At 43.0% G+C, this 11,714-nt stretch overlaps 1 long non-coding RNA gene across 4 annotated transcripts in view; it reads left to right on the top strand.

The window, feature by feature from the left end:
- The first annotated feature begins 1,174 nt into the window (after window positions 1–1,174).
- The window catches only part of LOC123602160, a 128,062-nt gene continuing 117,522 nt past the window's right edge, over window positions 1,175–11,714 (top strand). For 2 of the 4 annotated variants that reach the window (XR_006714406.1, XR_006714400.1), the window contains exons 1-3: window positions 1,175–1,277; window positions 5,856–5,950; window positions 11,269–11,418. This is a non-coding gene — a long non-coding RNA (uncharacterized LOC123602160). Of the gene's footprint in view, window positions 1,278–4,999; window positions 5,098–5,855; window positions 5,951–11,268; window positions 11,443–11,714 lie in introns of those variants that run through there. The other 2 variants (XR_006714408.1, XR_006714405.1) reach the window with 2 other exon arrangements.

The following is an 11,714-nucleotide window of genomic DNA, read 5'->3' as shown; positions in this document are numbered from 1 at the left end:
TAATTTAGGTGCCTGTTGCTTGCCTTTTTCTGTGTCAGGAACACACACACACACACACACACACACACACACACACACAGCCGGCCTCTTATTCTACTTGAATACAATTCTTTCTTTTCTTCTTCCCACCCTCAGCCAAAGGTAACAATTGAATTAGGTCCCGTGGTATGAAATCCATTTCTCATTTGTGGGCCCGAGCCCACTTCTTCTGCTGAGCGCAGAGCTCACAGAATTCCGTGTGACCCTCCTCAGGAGACTTGACTCCAAGGGCAATGGGGCCGGCCTCTCCAGAGGAACCAGGATGCCGATGGCCCCATCTTTCTCTGTGGCTCAGTAATGAGGCCCATTATTGACAGTGCCCTCTCTGCTCACTGACTCGCTTAGCATTTTTCTTTTCAATTTGGATCTTGGCCCGCACTGTGCCCCTCTCATGAAGCACGTGCCGTTAGGATTTTAAAATAATGGGGAGAACGCTATGGCACCGCTTGCTGGCGATACGACTCTCAAACTGTCTACAGATTGCCGAGTCAGTGAAATGTTTTGACAGAGAGAAATATGTGTTGTCAACATTGCTTTCCCCGTGCTTGAGAAGGGAAATTGAAACTGTTCTTCAGCAGGGTTCAGATGTTGATGACTAGAATGATCTCCTCAAAACAAATGACTACAGACCATTTTGTTTTCCTTTATGCCTCATTCTTCTCTAATGAAATGCCCAATTAAAAGCAGGGCTCATGTGCTTAAAAAAAAAAGGCTTAGGAAGGATTCTGGGAAGCAGCTGTGACAGGAGCCATCCCTCATCATGGGAGAAAATCCCAGTGCCATTGTGAAGAAACAGTCTGTGTTGTGACCTCCAGGGTCCTGTGTAGAGATTTTAAAGGAGACTCAGAATAAGTGTAACCTTTTAAAGACAGAAGGTTGTGTGTGTGTGTGTGTGGGTGGGGGGAGTGGATAAGTGTAACTTTTTAAAGACAGAAGGTTGTGTACATATGTGTATGGCGGGGGGGTGTGGAGAGATGAATTATTTGTGATACATCAAACATCCAACACCGGCTAGAAATAGGGAAAAAAAAATTCCCCGGTAGAGTGATATGTTTAGGACAACTTGTGAATTTATCTGTGGGATTAAGTGGAATATGGAACTGTGCAGCTGTGTGTTGTCTCCTCGCAAAATGAGTTTCTCTCTGTTTCCCTGGCAGGCGTGTTCTTGTTAAGAGCTTGTTCGGAGTGGGAACATGGGTAGCTCTGGGAGCCCTGCTGACCATTATCTTCCCATTCAGGTCTGTATTGCGGAAGCAGCTCTCTATTTTCTCATGTAGAGAACATTCTTGATAAGGGAAAATGTTGACAACTTTGCCTTTTTTTGAGAGTCAGTCAGGAAACATTTCTTCTTGTCAATCTCCTTTTATGTGCTGGGCAGGAGAAAGGAAAGGGGATATTGCTTTGGGGAATAACCTTGACTTTCAACAGGCATTTAACAAACAGTATTTTCTTGAGCACCTACCATGTGCAGGAGTATTTGCTAGTCCTTGCAGGTCATTAAAAGGTGAATGAAGCTAAATTCCTGTTCTTAATAGCTTAGCAGATTTTCCTTTAAAAATTAATTTCCTGGTGGCTCAGTAGGTTAAGCTTCTGACTCTTGGTTTTGGCTCAGGTCACGATCTCATGGCTTGTGGGTTTGAGCCCCATGTCAGGTTCTTGGCTGACAGTGCAGAGCCTGCTTGGGATTCTCTCTCTCTCTCTCTCTCTCTCTCTCTCTCTCTCTCTCTCCCTCTCTGGCTTGTGTGCTCTCTCTCTCTCTCTCAAAATAAATAAACATTAAAAAAAAATCTATTACCTAATTGGAAAGACTATAAAATGGATACAGATAAAATAATAAGGGAATTGGTATGGGTTGAACTTCCTGTGGCTCACTCTGAGGGTTCTGGAATCAGGCAGGCCTGAATTTGAACATTGACCTCACCACCTATATCCCCCATGACGTGGGTTGGCACGGTGTATTTTAAGCTAAGTATCCATTCTTCTCCTTTGTTAAATGAGGATAATGATACCTACCTTACAGGGGAATGGGATGAGTAAATGAGGTACCAAGAGTACAGCGTCTAGGGCTTTGCCTGGCACGGAGGAGTTTCCTGGAATGTCAGCTGTCTGCACTGTGATTTTATGCCACGCTCCACCCACTGTCAGTCATACTGATGCCCGACACAAATCTGCTCTGCACTTCACAGGTGACCTACTGACATTATGATGACATCTCAACTGTGTCATAGCTCTGCAATGTAGAGAAATCCAACACAGATAAGCACGTAATAGTGAGGGTGGTTCTGTGAACACTAACTTTCCAAAGTTTATAAGGCTGAGTGCATCTTGTTGTCGTCAAACAATGATCACCCAGGGTGGGGTGCAGACTTACATCCTTCCACCAATATCCTGACGTTCCTCCCTGGAACCTCCAGCATTATACCCTTGTTACCCCTTGGAAGTTAGGCATTCCAGGTGATTTGCTGTGGACAGTGACATGTGATCAGAAGTGACTTGTCTCACTTCCAGAGGAAGCTTTAGAAGTTTCCATTCTCATGGCCAGCATGAGTGAAAGCACAGGTTGCAATGGAGCTTGTGTCAATCTGGGCACATGAGATACTACAGTGAGCAGGATCCCTCTTTTAATTTTTTTTTTCAACTTTTTAAATTTATTTTTGGGACAGAGAGAGACAGAGCATGAACGGGGGAGGGGCAGAGAGAGAGGGAGACACAGAATCGGAAACAGGCTCCAGGCTCTGAGCCATCAGCCCAGAGCCCGACGCGGGGCTCGAACTCACGGACCGTGAGATCGTGACCTGGCTGAAGTCGGACGCTTAACCGACTGCGCCACCCAGGCGCCCCAATTTTTTTTTAATTTTTTTTTCAACGTTTTTTTATTTATTTTTGGGACAGAGAGAGACAGAGCATGAACGGGGGAGGGGCAGAGAGAGAGGGAGACACAGAATCAGAAACAGGCTCCAGGCTCTGAGCCATCAGCCCAGAGCCCGGCAGGATCCCTCTTATAATCCATGTGAAAAATGGAGCATGAGTGAGAAACCAGCTTTTGTTGCCTTGCACCACTGAGACGGTGGGGTTGTTTGTTCATAGTCTGTCTGGATTGAGTAGATTGCACACAGATTCTAGTAATTCTGAATTTGCTCAAAACACTTCAGTGCTTCTCCTGGTAAAAATTGCTTTCAGGGGACCACCACAGTATCCATGTAAAGCCATATTTGCTCTCTGCCCTATGGCAGTGTCACCCGGCTTCATCCTCTATGTTATTCATTAGAGTTGACTGATTGTAGCCACTGAGAAGAAGAGATTGGACCCACTGAGCAGTTGGCATGAATGGACCTTCAGAAGCAGTGGTGAACAAAGACTAGGGGTGGGAGTGTGGCTTATGGAGGCAGTTCACCCAGGGTGCTGGCCATAAGGCAATAAGAGGGGGTCTGTTTATAGAACATTTAAAAACAATAGAACCCACCAAGATATAGTCTGTTTTTTGTTGTCACTGCAAATGTGCAATTCTAAGCAATGTTAGGGAAGAATACTTCTCTATTCTACACTCCTATGTTCCCCCCCTTTTTTTTAAATGTTTATTTGTTTATTTTGAGAGAGAGAGAGGGAGTACGTGCACACATTCTTGTGAGGGTGAGTGGGGGAGGGGCAGAGAGAGAGAATCCCAAGCAGGCTCCATATTCAGCGTGGAGACAATGCAAGGCTTAAACTTGAGAACTCATGAAGATCATGACCTGAGCTGAAATCAAGAGTTGCACCCTCAACCAACTGAGCCACCCAGATACCCCTACTTTCCCTCTCTGTTGTGTACCTGCTCAAAAGCAATTACAAATAGGCTTCAAAACTTGTGAGCAACAGAAAAGTAATTGGAATGCACTGCAGTGAGTGTTTTGGAAGAGGTAATATTCTTTTGGGATATTGATTTAAAGAAAAAAAAGAAGTCATTTCACGGGGCGCCTGGGGTGGCTCAGTCGGTTGGGCGTCTGACTTCAGCTCAGGTCATGATCTCACGGTTCGTGAGTTCGCGCCCTGCATCGGGCTCTGTGCTGACAGCTCGGAGCCAGGAACCTGCTTCAAATTCTGTGTCTCCCTCTCTCTCTGCCCCTCCCCCACTCACGCTCTGTCTCTATCAAAAAATGAATAAATGTTAAACAAATTTAAAAAAAAGAGTCATTTCACTCTATAATGGCCCTTTGTTTATTCATTTGGATGTTGGTTTATGAATTTGTATCTAGTCTTATGTGCATTTGTCTAAATCCTGCTCTTTGGATTGTTACAATCTATAAGGGCTGGGCTGGGACTCGTTCATTCTTAGGTGTCCCTAAGGTCTGATCAGTGCTGAACACTTAACTGGGCCCCCCATGTATGAAGGATGACTCAAACTATGTTAGCAGCAAACAGTATTTCCCTTTTGTTTTTTGTCCCTCATGCTTATGAGAATCAGGGGCAGGTTTGAGGGAGGGATCTTTTTGTTGATGGGAGGGATCTTGATCTTGATGCAGACAAGCTCTAGGAGACTGCCCTTTGGAAAGTGATACACTCTGGCTTCCGGAGCTAACAAACATGCAAGGCTGCTGCTTGCACACACACGAGACACCACACATGCCCACCTATGGAGGAAAATCAGGAGCGGATGACTCCTCTGTGTCCATTACACATGCCCAGGATCGCTCTTGGTGAATATCACTCTTTGTTTGATGTTCTCCTACATCCTGTTATTTTCATGCAGTGAGCATCAAGAAGGATGTGGAAAAAGAAAGAAAAATGTTGATTTATCTCAGGAACCACACTATTTCGAAGTGTGAATCTTTAGTGCAGGTAGGATCATACAGGAGCCAAGAAGGGAAGTAGGCTGGAGAGAAGTTTGGATGTTGGCTGGTTAACTCCAGGCTTCAGTTTTGGAAAGTGTGAATGAATACTGGTAAAGATAGTGATTAGGACCAGCCCACAGTAATCAGTAATTGTGGGCTGTTCCTGGATACCAGGTCATAGTGAGCTTGGCCTTGGGAAGAAAGATTACTCTCCTGAACTCTCACTGTTTTATGGAGAAGTTACGATCATGTAATGACGGTTTGGGGAAGCTTGGGTATGAGAAGGAGCCTTTTTGCCATTTTGCATGCCCACCTTAATGTTTTCTGGGTGAGAGTCTAATATTGGAGAGAATATGTGTAGCCACTGGCAGGAGTCTATGCCATCTTCCATGGGACCTTTCAGATGGAGAGTGGCCTTGGGCAGACCATCTTGTGAACTGGAGCAGGTCTCCAGGATTGGGTGGATATCATCTGGAAGTTTCAGATGTGGCCCCGATTCTGGGATAATAAAATGAGGAAAAGGCAGACAACTCAGGGATTTTCATTTCTGATTTTTCCAGAAAAGTGTAGGGTCATTTTGAGCTCCTGGGATAAGAGGGTAGAGGATGAAGAGGCTGGAAAATATGCATATTTTTCTATTGCAGAGGCTCTGTTCATTGGGGTTTGCCAGTAAGAATATAAGTGATTGACATGTAAGTACTTCTGTACTTGAAGGTTTGACATGAGATCGAAATGAAAGAGGCGTCCAGATGTTTGGCTTTGTGGCTGCTCCCTGAGAAAAATTCCTAGACTTTTTTTTTTTTCACTATCCTTTCTGGAAAGAACAACTGAGTGGGCAACCCAGAACTGACACTCAGTGAATCAGGTATACCTGGCTGAATGTCTGAGTTTTAAAAAATAATTCTTGCCTTAGGAGATGTTGTGTGTCTATTTTTCTTGGATGTCTGATGACATGCTTTGGTGCATAAGTGAATTCAGGAACTGTTATTACCACCATTTTCTTTACAGGAAGGCCTTGGGTAAATTGCAACATGATCTCCAGTGTCCACTTCCCATTTGTTATTCAGACAATAAAACGGATATAACTCCACGCATGACCTTGGGTAAGTCACTTACCAAGTTTAAGCCTGTCATCTATGAAATGTCAGAGGTAGACTCAGTGACTTCTCAGGTTCCTGCTAACACTAGAAGCCTGTGACCTGTTTGCAGGCAGGGAGACAGCGGTCCCAGGCAAAGGTGTATGTGCAACCCTCACATTGTTCCCTCTCTGTAACTTAAAATTTCCTTGGTGACTCAGTGATACTATTTCACAGAGGCCGCCCTTCAAATGGTGTTTTCTCTTTTAGCTCTAAAGCAAGATTTTAGACTTTGCAAGAAATATTCTGGATAAAATGAAACAATTAAAAACTTGATCAAAACATTCATTGTAGCTCTGCACATAATTTCACAAACCCGCTCCCCTTTGTCTCTTCTTTGTTAAAGGATTTAGGCAGCTTGCTCCTCTGGCATTCATCAAATATCTTTTTTCTCTCTAGTTCAAAATGAGCTCTGTTTCCTTTTTCCTGGCTAGATGAAAGTCTGTGTACCCTGGCCTTCCTGATACCACTCCAACTATGGTGGAACCACGGTTTGTGATGCTCCAGATTGTCAATTTCAAAGGCTAGTTCGGAGACGGGGGATGAAAACCGAGCATCAGTTTTCCTCCTCAGATCTCTCCAAAACACACTGTCTCTGTATTATTTCAGAAAACCCATTGAAAAGTAGACTGTTTCCTTCCCTGACTTGGCACCAAATCAAGAAGTGGCATATAATGTATTGTTGTGTTTATTATGCATCATTTTGCTGCTGACACCGGGGCCATCAAATATTGGGAAATTTACAGCCAGGGAGGTCCAGCCATCATGCCTGAAGTGAAGGACAAAGTATTCTGCTATTTATCTCCAGCTCTGGCCCTTTATGGTCAGACAGTGAGCAATATACTTATCAAAGTCAACATAACCTTCACTTTAGAAAACACACTTGTCTTTAATTGCCAGAATAAGAATGCTTAAACAGCTTCTGTCTTAATAATAGGGGAGAGGCAGAGTTGATGTAAGTTTTGAGTATTTTGTTATTTGCCAGTAGTGGTGTGCTCAATTAAGTTTTAATTCACAAATGATGATTATATATTATGCTGGAGAAGTGGAAAAACTTGTGGAGTTAAAAATGTTCATACTATCTAAATATATGTCATACTTATGATTATAAACTTATATTTTATATTTTTAGCTGGATTATATGTATCATAAGATTATAATTACATAATTATGGTATGTACATACATACTTATGACATACATATTTATGTAATGCAGTTTTTTTGTTTTGTTTTGTTTTGTTTTGTTTTTAGTCAAAGCTGAGGCCAGTAGTTCTACTGCTGTGCCCTGGCCCATAGCAATTAGGAGCCCGGATACTAGAGGCAGAAGAATATGAGTTTAATAGTACCTCCTATATGGAGGTGTTTTAAAGATCAAATGAGATTGTGCATGTGGGAGAATGCTTAGCACACCTGGTACATTAGAAGAACTTGAAGAGTATTAGCCATGATTAGTACTGCCCCCTTCTTATTATTGTAAAAAAGTATTCTACAGAAAATACATATTGCCAAGTGCTTTATGTAGTAGAAGAGGCAGGGGGCACACCTGGGTGGCTCAGTCAGTTAAGCACCTGACTCTTTGTTTTGGCTCAGGTCATGATCTCGTGGTTTGTAGGATCAGCCCCGTGTTGGGCTCTGTGCTGACAGTGCACAGCCTGCTTGGACTCTCTCTCTCTCTCTCTGCCCCTCCCCTGCTCACACGCACACATGTGAGATCTCTCTCTCTCTTTCAAAATAAATAAACAATTAAAAAAAAGGACAGGCAGGAAGAAAATGTTATTCTGACTTCACAAAATATGTATACCTATGTGTGTGCGTATGTATGTATGTATGTTATGGCACTCGATGGTCCTTGAGAGGCATATAATTCCAGAAAGTTCACTGAAATGACTCAGAAAACCCAGCAGAGCATTGAAAATAATTCTTGGTTGGTAAAGCACTTGTGCTGACCTCAAGTCTTACCTGTTCTCTTAAAAAGGTATTACTCTTTAGAGTTGGTTTGATCTGTATAGTGGATGTCTGAGCATGGAAAGGTGGCGATGTTTCTTTGGAGATAGGCAGATTCTGGAATGTGGTAGTAAGCCTTGTGCCAGAAGAAAATCACAGAACACAATTAGAAGATGAACTCCAATGCTATTCTGGGAAAGACCAGGAGAATCTGTGGAATGTGGTGTCTCTTCCTAGCTGAGACCCGGAGGTCATACTAATTGACAAACAGTCTCTGAACATCAAGTCAGAGTGACAGCATTTGCTTCCTTGGGTTGTCAGAATTCCCATGTGATGATGGTAGTTGAGTTGTCGGATGGCAAATTGGAGGAATAAGCTTGGAGATATCAGGAAAGAAAATGACTATTGTAATTACAGACAGTTGGCCTGAGAGTTTTTTGTTGTTATTTTGCTGGCCTTTTGTTTTTGTTTTTATTTGTTTCTTTGTGTGTTGTTTCTCTCTCCCTCTCTCTCTCTCTCTCTCTCTCTGTGTAGTGTGTGTGTGTGTGTGTGTGTGTGTGTGTGTGTTGGTTTTGGGGTTTTTTTTGGTGTCACTATAGGATGCACTTTAGGCAAATTAAGTGTCAATGGGCTACAATTTCAGGCCACTAGTCTATTCTGAAATCACAAGACAAGCAATGGATTACCCTGTTTGAAATGAGAATTACAGTTTGAGTATTTATCTCTCTCTTTTCTGTCTTTAGACTGAGTAGAACGGACAGGCAGAACTGTTAGAACCGGCTCATGATTCATCTCTCTCTCTCTCTCTCTCTCTCTCTCTCACACACACACACACACACACACACACACACACACACTCTAAAACCACAAGGCAAAAGTCTCACCCAAATCTGCTGAAAAGTCCCCCTTCAAGCTACATGTGTATTATATAAACATGGCTGGGGCTTTCCCAGGAACCACCTTTCAGAGAAGAGAAACCATGATGCATATTAATAGGTGAAGAAAGCTATGGGGAAGGAACATAAAACCGTGGAAGCCGTAAACTCTGGAAATGGATTCCAGAATGAAAGTGCTCTAAAAGCCCCGCACGCAGGCTAAGTGTGTGTGGGGCCGAGTCAATACAGTTTGTTGTCCTCAGTTGCCACGTCCAGTTGGTGCCTTGTCTCCTGGGCTCCTCCACCTCTCCCTCTTCTTCCGCCTTTTCACTTGTTGCTTTCTGTGTGTGACCCTGCAATTAATTGAGATTTAATGACATGGGAAATTTTGGCTGGATAATTTTTTTTTTTTAAATTGTAGATTTTAAAGAGGTATCTCGGCTAGCGTTTAGGACTGAAAACAACAGCAACAGAAAATAGTCATCAAATCAGTGTGCTCCTCTTCAGAGCCACGGATCTCTCCAGAAGATTATGCCTTGTGGACACAGCTGCCTCTCGGGGCTGAAGGGGTAGCTCACCTCTGGCTTATTTTGGGTACATTCTGGAAGCCTAGAAATGATTCTCTGTGAGAGTCAGCTTTCCGAGTGGCCTCCCTCTGTCCCGACACTGCAGCCTTAAAGCGCCTATGTTTTCACCATCTTTTTAAGACCAGTACAGAGTGCTCGTCACCAGGTTTACAGCTCCACACTGGGTCCCTGCTAGAGTTTCTGCCAAGCTCTGGGGGTCCCACCTAGGCCTCCCTCCGTGTGGCCACAGCACATATGCTTCCCGAGTGAACTCAGTGCTGCTCAGTGTGCACATTTTCAGCCTATAAATTGTCTACATTCCTCTGCCTGTCTGCTAGGCCTCCAGCCAGTGCTAGATTGTATGTGAGAATGCCACATTTCCCGAGAGAGAGAGCTGAGCACTCCTGCCTGGACGGTGTGGATCAACCCTCAGTCGCTGAAAAGGAACAGGCTATATAGCTTGTTCAGTCCTCTCCTTTGATCAGTGTCCCAGGGCAGGGCCCAGGTGCTCTGTGTGCAGATGAGTTCAGCTGCCCCTGACAGTGGGGTGTGTGACCACTCTGCTTCAACTATAGAAGAAGGCAATGTATTTATTTTGTTTCAGGCTTCGTTGAGTCACAGACACTCTTCTTTCCTTTCCTTTCCTTTCCTTTTTTCTTTTCTTTTCTCTTCTCTTCTCTTCTCTTCTCTTCTCTTCTCTTCTCTTCTCTTCTCTTCTTTTCTTTTCTTTTCCTTTCCTTTTCTCTTTTCTTTTCTTTTCTTTTCTTTCCTTTTCTCTTTTCTTTTCTTTCCTTTTTTCTTTTTCCTTTTTTCTCTTCTCTTCTCTTCTCTTCTCTTCTCTTCTCTTCTCTTCTCCTCTCCTCTCCTCTCCTCTCTTCTCTTCTCTTTCTTTTCTTTTCTTTTCTTTTCTTTTCTTTTCTCTTTTCTCTTTTCTTTTCTTTCCTTTTTCCTTTTTCCTGTTTTCTCTTCTCTTCTTTTCTCTTCTCTTCTCTTCTCTTCTCTTCTCTTCTCCTCTCCTCTCCTCTCCTCTCTTCTCTTCTCTTTCTTTTCTTTACTTTTCTTTTCTTTTCTTTTCTTTTCTCTTTTCTCTTTTCTTTTCTTTCCTTTTTCCTTTTTCCTGTTTTCTCTTCTCTTCTTTTCTCTTCTCTTCTCTTCTCTTCTCTTCTCTTCTCTCCTCTCCTCTCTTCTCCTCTCCTCTCTTTCTTTTCTTTTCTTTTCTTTTCTTTTCTCTGCTCTGCTCTGCTTTTCTTGTTTTTTTCACTGCAATATGATGATTGGGCTTCCCTAGGTTGACCAGACCAGCAGTGAAACCATCTCCTGTAGAAAGTCAAGCCATGGCTTGAATAAAGAGTGGATGAGTCCTTGGAGTCAAGAGAGCAACATGTCACGTATATTGGCTTTAATCACATGATTGATTTTTTCCCCTGGGATTTTAACAATCGTGTCATCTTTCACATTTAAAATTTTGAAAGGTGAACAAGTCATTGGGGGAAGCTGGGGTTGGAATAGGAGAAATAGAGCAGGTCAAATGCTGAGTATTCCCAGCAGGGGTAACGTGTTACATCATAAATATTAGGACAGGAAGTTACTGAAGGTGGGCTTATTGGTACCAGTCAGGTGAAACTGATGCATCCCCTGCTTTGAATTTCTCGCTTAGGAATAGAGATGGTCTTTGGGCGACCTCAGGAGGGGAGGGAGAGGGTGGAGGGAAACAGGTATATCCAGGACAGATTCTAGAACCATAAACAGAATGCATATTGTTCCTGGGCCGGACAGTAGAGCTCTTCTTCATTCAACACACCTTTACAGACTGCTTGCTCTATGCCAAGGATCTTCCCCTGGGGATACTAGCTTGTCATCATTAGTCACGTCTCCATCTTTATTAAATGTTTCTGTCAGTCCATGCTTGCTAGGTGCTCCAAGGGAGTTAACTGGAATCAGCAGTGGCCTCCCTGAATTCCGTGGAAAAGACCAGATGCATATGCTTCTGCTATTACGGTGCTCAGTGTTTGGAAAGGAGCAGTTTTGCATTGTTATGCAAACACCAAGGTAATAGAATGTGTATAAATTACGGTAAGTGCAATTACTCACAGGAGAATTTGTTGGCACTTAGTCATGTCATTGTGTTCACTGCAGATTATAGCTTGTTACTTTCTGTTCCTCTAATATACTTTACCCACTTAAGTTTTGAAATAGAAATGAAGTGCTGGTGTATCATCATTTTGCCAGAAAGATATATATGTTTCTCTTATTGCATTAGACAGGTTAATATGTTTTTGCGTTTTATAACAGGGAACTTTATTAGCATGATGAAATTAATGCATGCAGGGCAATATCTTCCGAAC

Source organism: Leopardus geoffroyi, chromosome A1, assembly GCF_018350155.1.
Source record: "Leopardus geoffroyi isolate Oge1 chromosome A1, O.geoffroyi_Oge1_pat1.0, whole genome shotgun sequence".
In the NCBI taxonomy this organism is placed as follows: domain Eukaryota; kingdom Metazoa; phylum Chordata; class Mammalia; order Carnivora; family Felidae; genus Leopardus; species Leopardus geoffroyi.
This window is presented reverse-complemented; position numbering and strand designations above follow the sequence as displayed.